Source organism: Barbus barbus (genome assembly GCF_936440315.1).
Source record: "Barbus barbus genome assembly, chromosome: 4".
Taxonomy (NCBI): Eukaryota; Metazoa; Chordata; class Actinopteri; order Cypriniformes; family Cyprinidae; genus Barbus; species Barbus barbus.
In genome coordinates this window covers 7,849,670-7,863,262 of record NC_136732.1, presented here as the reverse complement: position 1 = coordinate 7,863,262, position 13,593 = coordinate 7,849,670, and the positions used below count along the sequence as shown (strand labels likewise).

General features: G+C 39.0%; 1 pseudogene across 1 annotated transcript in view; it reads left to right on the top strand.

Moving 5' to 3' along the window:
* LOC306867941 (centrosomal protein of 112 kDa-like) overlaps positions 1–13,593 on the top strand; it is a 178,908-nt pseudogene that overhangs the window by 92,313 nt on the left and 73,002 nt on the right. Inside the window, exons 19-20 of the transcript XR_013785800.1 lie at positions 990–1,172; positions 10,947–11,177. The product of XR_013785800.1 is annotated as a centrosomal protein of 112 kDa-like (transcript). The remainder of the gene's footprint in view (positions 1–989; positions 1,173–10,946; positions 11,178–13,593) is intronic.

Here is a 13,593-nt window from a genome sequence, read left to right as displayed (position 1 = left end):
GCTGAAATCACATTCATCACCTACACTCAATAGCACCACAGCAGCCTCTAGCTGGCAGGCCAGGTAGGGTGCCGAGCCACACAATGTGGGGGGATTAGCTTGAAAACTGCAGGGACCAGGCCTCTCGCTGCAGGCTAGCTGGGAGATGGGGGCCGGACCGGCCAAGGTCACCGTCTCCCGTTCGGAGAGTGGGAACGGACCTTGGGAACCGTTGGCGCTGCCTCTCATCGCCAGGCTCGGCTCACTGCACAGCAGGTGCAAGTCAGCGAGATAATGCCGCTGCTAGCTTTTGTGTTCTTTCAACATTTTCCTTTTTGCTTTCAGTGCTGACCGCATTTTTTCTCTGAAAAAAGAAGTTAGCAGGGATGCCGGGTGGATTGGGATTTTTTTTAGGCTCCTAATTTTCCATTTTTGTCAAAGCGCAACACTTCGGATAAGGATTCAGAAGTAACAGTAAGTGGTTATTAAAGTTGCAGTACATCCGCCATGACGTTATACTATATGGACAGACAAGAAATTTCAAATTAATTTAATTAATGAATGAAGAGTTTTTCTTTCTTTCTTTCTTTTTTGAGCATTCTATTGGAATAAATATAATTACAGGTAAAAAATCTGCAAATGGATGATGTGTTTCTTTCTCTTTCTTATGTTAATTTCTTGCTTCCTCGTCTTTAATACAGCATTTAATTATAATCGTAGCCATAATTTCATGGCCTTTTATTTTTTATTTATTTTTGCCCAGTGCAGTGCCACTGGCCTTGACTGTACACTTTTTTCTAACGAGAGCTGAAAGAGAGGCTAGCTTGTCGTAATTAGCGTAAAAGTGGGAGGACAACAACATGTGAGATCATAGTGATGTAAAAACTTGCGTAGGCTTCTTGTGTTGTGAGGCAAACGTGAACTTTTTTCTTTGCTGAGCCATGCACAAGTTGTCATGACGACAGGGATGTTCCGCTGATGTTCCGTCTTACTCCTTGTTGTCCAATCAGATTGTGGAACTGAAACTGCAGCATGAACAGGAGCGGACGCACCTACTCCAGACACACAATGCCGAGAAGGACAGCCTGGTCCAGGACCACCAGCGGGAAATCGATAGTTTGGACAAGCAGGCGAGGGCCGCCATGGTCCAGCAGCAAACGCAAACCCAGGAGTGGAGGAAGCGCGATGCTCTGGTAGGGGGTCCTTTCCTTTCCGTCGCTTCACTATTTTGTTTTTCTAATTAGGATAATGTTACAATTGATGGCTATTTTACACTGTGTATTTTATTTCATTATTGCATGTTTATATATTCCACTATATAGAATACCGTTTACAAGGTACTTAAAAAATATATAGTATTTTGCATACTTTTTCGCAACACTGTTGTCACGTTTTTATTGTTCAGTGTGGGAAAAAAACAAGGATTTAATTAGGAAGAATTCTAAAACGCTAACTTATTGGGCATTATTTTTATGTGCAACTTTCCACTTGGGAAAATTCCTTAAAAATTTATTGAAATAAAGTGACTGAAGCCACAGGATGCTGGATGAAGAAGGTAAATTGCCGCTGTGGCCTTTTATTGTAAACCGTAGGGTGCATTCTTCTTTTCTTGGGTTGTTTATATTGGGTTTAGTAGTATCTGTGCACCACCACTGAGTTCTGGTTTTGTCGCTGTGGTGTAGGTAGCATTTATCTGCTAATAAGAACTATTCCCTAGTATCTCAAACTACTGGTACAGGTGAATGTCATTTAGAGGGTATTAATGAGCTCTTTAGCCATAAAACCTCCATTTTGATCATCACCGGGTTTCTGGTGCCTGTTTTAATTGCCCCGTCCGCCGCTTCCCTCTACAGCCTGGCTATCGTGAGATCCCTGTGGGAAGCCATTTGATAGCCAAGCCCCCAACTGTGGATTCACTGGACTTGTCAAACCCCAAGATTAAATGTAAATTGTCAGCATGGCTAAACCATATTTATTGGCTGCTAGCAAGAGAAAAAAGTTCAGAGATACTGATGCTGCAGAGAACATAAAGCTCCAAGCTGAGACGCTCCAATCTGGATATATATATTAGCGAAAATGTATGGTAACATTTGCTGATAATATTGGTCTACTTATGAAATGATCTATGTTTCATGGAGGGGGTTCTGTTTTGAGTGAAAGTTATTTTCTTACTCAGCAAATGTATTATTTGCTTCCGCTAGTTTTACAGTAGTGCTGTTAGTGTTTTTTTATCAATGATTAATTACTTTCAGTAGTGTTTATCGATGGTTAAACAAGCAAAAAAACAATGTTTTACAAAAAAATTAATGATAATTATATACTAGTAAAAATTTAAAACAGAAGCTGTCAATAAATCAACGTGTATCATCATGTATACACACCACCACATAAGTGTCATCAAACAAAATATTCATGTCTCAACGTCCTCCATCATGTACTGAGTAGTTAGTTGGCACTTAAAGGAAGAGTTTTGTGGTTTGGCAGATGTCTTCTGCAATTCATTGATGCAGTTTTGGGCAAGAGTACATCAAACCCTCTACGGCCCAAAAAATCTCCATTCTAAAGAGTGAAACTCACGGACTGGAAAAGATCCCAGGAAATGTTTGCAACAATATTGACAGGTAAGGACCTGACGAAAGCGAATGCTTTTTATAAAGCGCCCTAACATTTTTTAGTTTGTTTGTTTGTTTTTACCTCAACTTTTAGAGACCCAATATGATGGTGTACCCCCATACCTGTTTGGATTGGTAGACGTCCTATAGTTTGCTGCGCACTTCTGTTTAGTTGCTGTGATCAGCTCAATGTTTAGTTGTTGTAATCATAATATTACTAATAAGCGAAGATTTAAGATATAATTTGTGCTTTTATATGGTGTCAGAACAGCTACAGAAAGCCTGAAAAAAAGCTACTAGAAAATGAGTGTTATGGCCACAAGCCGAAAACAAGAGCTGAATGCCAATTATAATAATTAATTAGTTTTATTTTGAAGTGCAATGTGCATGTCTTTATTTTTTTCAGTTTCATGCAGCATGTCTTGACAATACACCCGCAAGAAAAACTGGAAGCTTCTGCGTAGTTTACAACAACAGCTGGTAAAACGCTATAACTTTCTGTCCACAAAAAAAGTTTGAAATGTAAAAATAAAATGTAGTTGGTGTGCTTTAGAAGTGATCCAAACTAAAGCCCGGCTCACACTGTGCGATTTTGGCCACGATTTGGTCGTCTGAAACAAATTTTGAAAATCCTAAAAGATTCCTATAATCCTAGGCTAAAATCGGTTGTCTAGATCGCTGGTTTGACATGTTCACCGACAGCCGATTAATGGCCGTTGCGATCAATTTTTTCCTCCGATTAAATTCTGGCAGTGTCAGAAGATTTCAGACACTTTCCTGCAGTGTGACATCTCCTACGACGACCGTCAAACCAAGAACCAATAGGAGCACTGAACTTGATGACGCAATTAGCGCGACAACTTCAAACCATTCGTTATTTGTAAAAAACAATATAAGTACAAAGTAAAGTTTACTTAAAGTTTATTTATTAAGGGGCAGGATGTTTAAACTCGAATAACAAAATTACCTCAAGTTCGCTCTGTAGAACTGGAAGTCCATAAAGTCCTCTTTTGCCCAGCCATGACTTGCTCCACTCACGTCGTCTTTTTCGTTTTTTTTTTGTTTTTTTTTAACATCAAGGCATGTAATTAATAAAAAAGCCGCTCAAAACACTTGAGCCATATCATTGCAGCATAGCTTTGAAGCAGACATAGTAATGGTGTTCACAGTCCATGCCACTAACAAATTTGCCGAAAACAAATCACGATCTTCGTTTCACAACTATACAGGAAGCTATCACCAATTCATGAAAACAGAGAATTTTGTTCTCTGTGAAAATTGTAGAAGATTGATTGAAAGATTGAAAATTGACCCCAGACAAACAACAACAGCAGTGTCAGTAGGCAGTGCTCATGTTGTATGACTGAGGCATGTTGGGAGATTTAAAACTCCCAAGAGTGGTTACCGTAACAATATTTATGTTGTAACTATAACTTTATTAGCACCTACACTAATGTACAATAGTGTTCTGTTTATGATAAGCGCAGATATGTTGTCTGCTGCTTTACATGCTTGAGCTCTTTAAAGTCTGATTCTGATTGGTTGTCAAAGATTTTATTGTTCAACAGCTGGAAAAAAAAATAATCTGAATGTGATTGCTGTGGCATTATTGTTATAGTTGTGGTTTGAACTTTCCTGTTCTCATAAAATTAGAATGATTATTAATACTTTATAGTTATGGATATCGTACTTATGAATGAACTTTAACTGTTGTTGTTTTGATTCTTGTGTTTTATGTAGTTTAAACTGTTCGTTTGAAGTTTTATTTAATTCCCTATTGTTATTGTGAGGGATAATCAGCCAATATTTAGCCAATGTGCTGTATTTTGTTTGCCCATTTTAAAGACATGTTTCACAACCTGATGACAGCCTAGTGAATGGATAATGCACATGTTCCATCATTTCATTTTATGGCTGAGCTTTCACGTCTTTATTGTAGTGCGAGATATAGCGGCGTAAAGTTACATGGCACAAGACAGAATTGAGCTTGTGTCACTTGTCTCAGGTAATCTGGTCTCAAAATAACTCTAAAATATTACATGCATTTCTGACTATCTCTGAATGCGGTTTTGAGTGATTTTTTAAACTGTATTTAGTGCTGACCACTGAAATGACAGGCAGGAGTAAACAAGATCAGCAAGATTGGTAACACTTTAGTATAGGGTCCAATTCTCACTAGTTGCTTTTTAGCATCACTATTAATAACACATTGGCTGTTTATTAGTGCTTATAAAGCACATATTCTGCATGGCAATATTCTACATCCCTACTCCTACCCAATACGCAGCAAACTAGGAGTTTCTTGAGGCAAAAGTCGTAGTTAATGCTTTGTTAACAGCGAGAATTGGACCTTAAAATAAAGTGTGACCGCAAGATTTCCTTTAAATTATGTATCGCAATGTTTTGTATTTTAGGATTAAAGTTCACCTGTGAAAAATCAATATGGAAAAATTATTTTTCATAATTTATTTTTTCCCCGTAAAGAAAAAGTGTTTATTCTGTTTGGCTTTTATATAAATCATGACTTATGAGGGATTTTATCATTAAAAATGTTGTGAATTTTGATTCAAAAGTAAAGTTTCACCAAATGGAAATGCATAAATAATGAATGACTGTTGACAGATAGGTCTCTGACCACTCACCCCATATGTCAAAGGTCAACAAAAAATAGACTGCCCCAAACTCACAGCACTGGTTAAGTCCGTATGGCTGTGTTGGATTGGGTGAACACTGCATTGTATCCATTTAGTGAAAACTAAAAGTTCTATTTAGAATTATGGTTTTTACTTCTTCCTCATCGTGAGATGTTTGTCACATCAGTTCATATTCCTTTAACGTGCACACATCAGTCACAGATCCAGTGACGGGTAACGTTGCTCACGTCTCTTCCTGGAATCCATGCTGCGGAAAGCTGGCAGTGTGAATGGACATCTTTCAGACACAATGAAGATGAGCGATTCAGACTCATGTCTTGATGTGGTCAGGACATCATGAGCATGTGAGATGAGCAAATGACTTGTGTTTTTCTCATAGCATAGGGAGCTTTTGTTCCAGGTCGCGGTGACTTGTTTTCGCTCAATATTATTGGTTTGTCATGCCTCATTTTGTAGCCCATGTTCATGGAGTCAGCGTGTGTTTTCCTGTTAGTTGCTGGAAGTCATAGCACATCTGGTTTTACAACCATCAGTGGAGACTTCAAGTTTGTCTACAAGTCTTAAATTCAATTTCCATTCAGTGGTCCGTTAGATTTAGCCCTATCGTTTCCCCTACTCTCATGCTTGGCTGTGGAGTGCTGTATCGATCTGAAGGAATATGATGAGGGAGTTCAAATCCCCTCGTCTCTGGACTGGAGTCTGTGTATTAGTTTTCTTGGACTCTAGCCCTCCGGGTTCCTGTTTTCTTTAGTCTGTTTGAGGATGAAAAGACCAGAACATCAGGATGGTTCTCAGTAAATATAGTTGCCTGCAGCCAGCACAGTAAACCAATACACAGCAGACTCTAGAGACCACATGCGCTTTAATGCCCACTCCACACGTTTACAACAGTCGGGGGCTTGTTCTCTTCATAACTATTATTATTTGGGGAAAAAAACAGTGGTCAGAATCTACACTTTCATTTATTTCCACTTTCATCAGCCTGCACACATTAAGTCTTGTTTAAGTTAAGTCCAGATTAAGTCTCTCAATAGCACCAAAAGTGTTTTGCAATTCAACATGAACACAATGGTACATTGTACCTAACAATTCATTATTTTATTATTAAGTACGTTGTATTTAAAGACACCTAATATAAAGTGGGACCCTTTATTATACATATTTTGAGTAATTTGAGACATTATTAAGTAAATATGGATGAAATATTTATTGAAATATATTTTTTAAGTGTATTTTTTACTAACTACTATTATATAAACTACCTGTAAATAAAATTATTATAAATGCTTTAAACATATATTTTAGTTCCCCTCATGCCACAAAAAAATCAGTGGTAACACTTTATTTTAGGTTCTCTTAACTAGTTGCTTATTAGCATGCATATTACTAGAATATTAGCCATTTATTAGTAGTAATTAAGCACATATTAATGCCTTATTCTATATCCCTAATCCTACCCAATACCTAAACTTAACAACTACCTTACTAACTATTAATAAGCAGCAAATTAGGAATTTATTGAGGGAAAAGTCGTAGTTAATAGTTAATGTGTTTCCTATTCTAAAGTGCTACCAAATCAGTAAATTTAATGGTATTCAGAACAGAACAGGACTGAAAAATATTAATATAAAACAAACAAACTATATTGACATTCATTATAAACAACATTTATTATAAAGGTCAGGCTAAACAAATTACTTTAAAGTGTAACACACATATATCATTTTATAGGTAATATCTGGTAATAGATTGTGTTTTTGCTGATTGAAAATTACTGCATATTCCATTTGATTTGATCTCCAGACATGTGAATGTCTCAGACACTTACAAAACAAAGAGTCATTTAATTCCATTTAGACACTGTATGAACCGCAGATGCTTCATTCTGCCATTCAAATCTACTAGTACGTTTCCTTGCGATTTCGTCTTGACAAATTCCATGTTTTTTTCAGTAATGTAACATGGAGTTCAAACAGCATGGGAGAACATCTGAAATCCGTGGAGTATAGCATCATATCGCTCTGATCGGCAAATTAATGATGCTGTCAAACTTTCAAAGAACTTGATTCCCCAGTAAGAGATTAGAACACAGAAAATGAAGGCGGACATGGCATAGGAGATCAGGCCTGCTTTCTGATGTGCCAAAAACAACAGGCTTGTTGACGGCGGTCACGTTGTCTCTTGCACCAGCAGGAGGTTTGGATTCAGCCGTTTGGGTTGTCATGCCGCCCAAGTAATCTCAGAGCTGTAATCTAGGCAAAGGGTGGCTGCTTTGCAGAAGCTCAAATAGAGCACATTTTTTAAAAGATTTGGTTTGGTTTTGTAATTCCCATACTCCCGTTTGTGTTATTTCATAGTATTCTGAAATGTGGAAGAATGAGTTGTCCAGACTTGTGACAGGTAATTTACATTCCATGATTGTTTCAATTATCTCTCTAGTACGAGAGTGGAAGCTCATCCAACTCGGCCTTGCTGCATATCCAAAAGTTATCATTCAGATTTTTTTTTTCCATATTTCAGGGCATATGGCTGACACAATGGACTGTTTGCCAAACCACGGCTGGTTTTAAGCAGTCGTCTAATGACATTGTCTTGATTTCAGCTGCTCTTTTCAACTCTGGAAAACACAAAACAGCACTATCATGAGTCCGTCCATCCAGCTGTGATGGGTCATGGAAGATGGGCTCCAGCAGACTGGCTCTCAGCACCAGATGGGCCCTCGATGATGAAAAGGGTTTTAATCTCTGGCCAGACATCACTGAAGCAGAGCACGCACAGACGCTTTTCACTAGGCTCCACGTTGAACTCTTAAAGACATGCAAATGTATTTCAGCTGAAGATTTGGATCGCACCGTTCGTCTTTCATCCAGAATGGTGCCATAGTCCTTGAAAATGCAAATTGACCATCACCATAAGAGAACAGGGACCAGTATAATCTGTGCCCGTCTTTTTTCCCTGAGCAATGCTTTTGGGATAGCTCACTAGCAAATTATTTAATTTTTACAGTGGTTAAATTACCAAGTCACCGTTGGTTTTGAGAAGCCATTCCATTGAACTGCTGTATCAGGTGGATCACATGAGCTTCATTGTTTGTACTCCATTGGTTTTCATTGCATCGTGTGTAGCTTCTCATTTGCATAAACTGTAAAACCATCTTTGCATTGAACTCACACTGGCATTGGCGTCTCTCTTCAAAAATTAATGACTTCTAATTGTCTGATCTGTCTTATAATTGTATGCAGTTTAAACACCATTTAAGGCATGGGACTGACAAGAACACTTTAAAAAAATAAAGGTTTCAAAATGTGGTTTTCACAGCAATGCCATTGAAGAACCATTTTTGGTTCCCCAACAAATCTTTCAGTGAAAGGTTCTTAAAAGAACCATTTTTTATAAGTTTGAAGAACATCTAAAGAACCTTTTCCACTATAAAGAACCTTTTGTGGAATGGAAAGATTCCACGGGTGTTAAAGATTCTTCATAGGAACCATACTGTAGATGCCAAATATAGAATCTTTATTTTTAAAAGTGAAGTGGAACGATTCTGACAAGAAGTACTGGTCCACTGAGGAAGTGCTGTAGGTGAATTTGTGTAGCCGCTTAAAATGATTTAAACCTGTCTGGTCCAATTTGCCGAAGAGTTAAAGCCCTGCAGTTTTGTGTGTTTTGGCCAGTGTATGCATATTTTCATTTTTGTATTTTGTTTCTCTTGGTTCTTAATGAATATGTTCACAAATAACAGAATATATCACAGTCTGTCCTACATTCCTCTCTCTCTCTGACTTCGTTTTAATTAAATTCTTTTGTTGAACTGTTGAAGTTACATCATACGTGATGCGACATTCTCAGTGGTTATTGCCTTTCATTTTCTGTGCTAGTTTCGGAGCTTCTTTTCATAAAAGCACGTCCAATCCCATCAAAGATGCATCAGAAAATTCTTCCCAGAGTCCAGTTTAAAAGGGAATTATAGATTAAAGGCTCCTCCGAGCTGAGATCTAATAGCTTTGTGGCGTTGCAGCAGCATGTGGGCTGGTGCTGCTCCGCTCTGGCCGTATTGGACCCGCGCACAGTCTTGGCATCTGGGTGTTTGTGCGACACGGCTTTGAAGTTTGCTGCGATTCCCCAAGTGGCCGCAAAACAACTTCAGATGCTTATCCGACAGACATGCCACGTGATGCACTTAGCAGTCTCCTCCCTGGGATGTTTGGGAGTGCGAGGAGCAGACGAGGGACTGCCAACATGCCAGACTCTACCACACGCCACTGTCTGCACAAGGGTTAAACGCTGGATTATTTGGTATCATTATTATGGACATGGTGTGCTGGAGTACAAATGGCTGTTAGCATCAATTGTGCTGGTAATTGATTATGTACACCATATCTTTTTGAAGTTTTAAAGTGTCAAATGGTGTTTAAAGAGAATATGAGAGTTGAATTCTCTATACTTCATTAATAAATATTCCTTTTCAGTTCTCATTATTAAGAGAGGAATGTTGGTTTCATAATCTTTCATCAACATATTTCTGTTCACGTTACCAGTGTAACAGGGGTGGGGAAAAACATTAATGAATAAAAAAATTACTGCCCACTTTTCACAATCTTATCAAATCCACGTGGATACAGTTGAGCCACTATTTCCTGCCGATTCTTTATTTTTATTTGGATTATTCATAATTATTTGGAAAAATATTGGTAACGCTTCATTTTAAGGACCAATTCTCACTATTAACTAGCATGCATATTACTAGTATTGCCTGTTTATTAGTACTTATACTAGTACTAGGGAAGTCGTGGCCTAATGGTTAGAGAGTCGGACTTGTAATCCAAAGGTTGCGGGTTCGAGTCTCGGGCCGGCAGGGATTGTAGGTGGGGGGGAGTGAATGTCCAGCGCTCTCTCCACCCTCAATTCCACGACTGAGGTGCCCTTGAGCAAGGCACCGAACCCCCAACTGCTCCCCGGGCGCCGCAGCATAAATGGCTGCCCACTGCTCCGGGTGTGTGTTCACGGGGTGTGTGTGTTCACTGCTGTGTGTGTGCACGTTGGATGGGTTAAATGCAGAGCACGAATTCCGAGTATGGGTCACCATACTTGGCAGTATGTCACTTCACTTCACTTATAAAGCACATATTAATGCCTTATTCTGCATGACCATATTTTAGATGGCTATCTAGGGCTATCAAGGGCTAATTCCTGTGGTAATGCCTCTGATTCCTTCTCTTTTTTGTAATCTATCTACTCTTTTTCACTCTCTTTCACGTTAATGCAAAAGCTCATTGGTAAGTGGTCTCGATTAGGTTTTTCATCTTCCTGAAATGAGAAATGGCAGTGGTACCTCATCCCCATGGGTAACTGACCTTTGATTTGCGCTAATTTTGCTCATTAAATCAAACCGCTGACCTTTGTGGAATGCCGAGCTTTGATGTTGAACTCTTGTGGCTCAGAGATCAGAGGCTGTGGTGTCTGTTTTCCTCTTCCTGGCTAGAATGGGCACAAATGCTCCACTCATCCTGCTTGGCTTGTTTCGCTTATCCTCTTTCTCTCTATCTGGACTCTTCCATCTTTTTTTCACTGCATTTGTTTCTGTTTTACAGCTTAAATGTGTTGAATTCCCAGATTCAGTATTCCATAAACACATCATCTTTCCCATCTATGCGTGCATCTTAACGGATTTACAAATTTCATTGTTTGTTTTTCTCACCAGACCATCTCTGATCTGGAGTCCCAGGTGCATTCTCTGAGGAAGGAGCTGTTGGCAGCCCACAGTCAGAGGAAACAGCAGCTGACGGAGTTGGGTGTTCTGCGGGAGGAGGAGCGACAGCGGGCCGCTCAGGACCAGCAAGCAGCTCTGGACCGTATACGGGCCGAGATGGATAAAGTGCGGCAGGACCTGGAAAGAACCCACAAGGCTGAAAGAGAGCTGGCCCAAGAGAAGGTTGGTGTGAAATGCAGAAAATGTATTTTTGGCATTCTAGGTTGCAATTCAGGTCGCACAACCCACCTGCACGATTTGTATAATCATCATTAGCCTTGTTCTAAACCTTATTGAGTTACTGTCTAAATAAGAAGCTCCATTTGTAGGCAGCAACTTGGTTGCTCTTACACTTAACAGATAAAGATTCAACTACAGTACTATTCATAAGCAATTGATACTAACCATGGATATAAAGTATTAATACATATATGCCGCCATCTTGGAGTGGTCAACAGGGCTTGTTTAAATAGAAGTCAGTAGAATTGCTTTTGGCTGGAAGCATATCATTGCATTATAAAATGACTGTCTGGGTGCTAATCTTCCCAATGTGTCATGACACATTCATATTGTAGAAAACTGTATTTGGAGGTTACTACAAAAAAGGGAAATCACAGAAATTGTGGGACAGACAATTTATCTCTGGCACTACCAATTATTTTCTTTTGATATTATCTATAATATGCAGGATTATCAGTTGTTTATAGCAGAACAAATCCTGTGAAAATGAATTGGAAAAGACAGGATCTGTCAATTCACTGTTACAATATGTGTTAATTAAAGGATCTTGGCCTTTCGAACATGATGAACATGTAGATGCATTGCCATGATCAGCTAATGAGGTGTCTGTGCATTAATATTTACGATTCCCATGTTACTGATGTTAGCATGTTGCTATGTTATGATCACACAAGACTTGCATGTTAAATTTCTGTGGCTGCTGCAACCATAGATATGTATAAGTAGATTCCCTATTAGTGGCTGTTTCTATGGGCCACTATACATAAGCCGTCCGCCATATTGCAATGTCTGTGAACACTCGAGAGCACTGCGTTGCAACTGTAGTTACACACATTTATTCATTTACATATTTATATATTTAGTAGACTTCAGAAGATGTTTTTGCTACACAATACAAGACAAAGCCATTAGCTACAAGGCATTTAAAAGGGACTTTAGTTTAAAAACCTGTAATATTGAGTTAATACATTAAAAACACAAACCAACACATTCTTACCTGTCAAAGGTTATCCAGTTTATTCAGGAATTTAATTGTATGCGTTTTTACAACCAGGTGCTGCACAATATTGTTGCATATTGAAACTTTTTGATTGTTATTGTGAGTGAAGACATAGACTGTTCCAAGATGGGCGGACGCGTCAACGTATCTGCAGCGGTCGAAAGTGGCATCTATACATTTCTATGGTTGTAAAAGTTGTGATATGATGTCATGCATCTTTTTAAAAACTTAAATTCAACTCACAATAAGAATACATCCAAAATGTAAAAACATACAATCTACTACACTTTCCTCCAGCACTGTAGTTTTAAATTTCTGTTTTTATCGATCTTCTGTTGGTCACACGGTTTCCGTTTCACGTGATATGGAAGATTTGACCAACTGGAACTTTGATACGTAGTAAAATGCAAAACAACTTTGCATAAGATGCGTTTCCACTCTCCTGCATTCACGCGTGTATGAATGGAAGTCAATGGAATGGAATCAGTGAGTTTTTTCAGACTCAAATCTCATTCAGTTCAAATATTGAGACGTGAGAATGATGGTAGAGAAGAAGTTTTTGAGAAAATTATTTCAGAAGACTATGAATATACAGCGTGGACTATTTATGTTTACAGAACTGTTCTGATTCTCCAGTATGATTGATATGTCTATGTAAATTACTCAGTGTTAACATCACACTTCACACTTTCCACAATCAATTTCCAAAAGCCAGAATTGCTTGTATATGCTCAAACGCATTCGCACATGTTCATTGATGGGCTGTGTTGGCTTGAACTCCCGTGCTGAGGGAATAGATCGCTTAGTATTTAATTAAACACATTAGCCCCTCTTTGCCCGGCTCCATCAAGGTTGAGCAAGCAGACTTGGGTGACTATACCGGAAGTCCTGCATCCTTTCTGTTTTTAAAGCTCTTGATTCCAGCCGCAGAAACGAGGGCTGGAAAGTGGCTGTAATCCAGCACAGGTTGGCCAGGAACTGGCTAAAGGTGGTATTGATTAGAGGGTAATCCTGATTAGGCCCATCAAAGCGATTAGTTTTCATTAAACTCGTGCACCGCTGCTGACTGCACCCTCCCCCAGGACATCTGCGGCACATTAGCCTGCCATTTGGCCTCTTCATAAATCCTGGGCCTACATTTTGGAACCATATGTGAGTACATTGCTGCACATAAATCCCATTTGAAGAGAATTCCGCCTCGCTTTTCCACTCTCTGGCTGACATGTAAGGCTTGTTTACAAAATCAGTCTCTGTTTCTGCCACCCCTCATCTGATACTCATCCTGACTTGCGGCTGAAAACTTCCTCTGAAGAGACTTCAACAAAGTCTGTCTCTGAAACTGATTGACACACTTCAAAC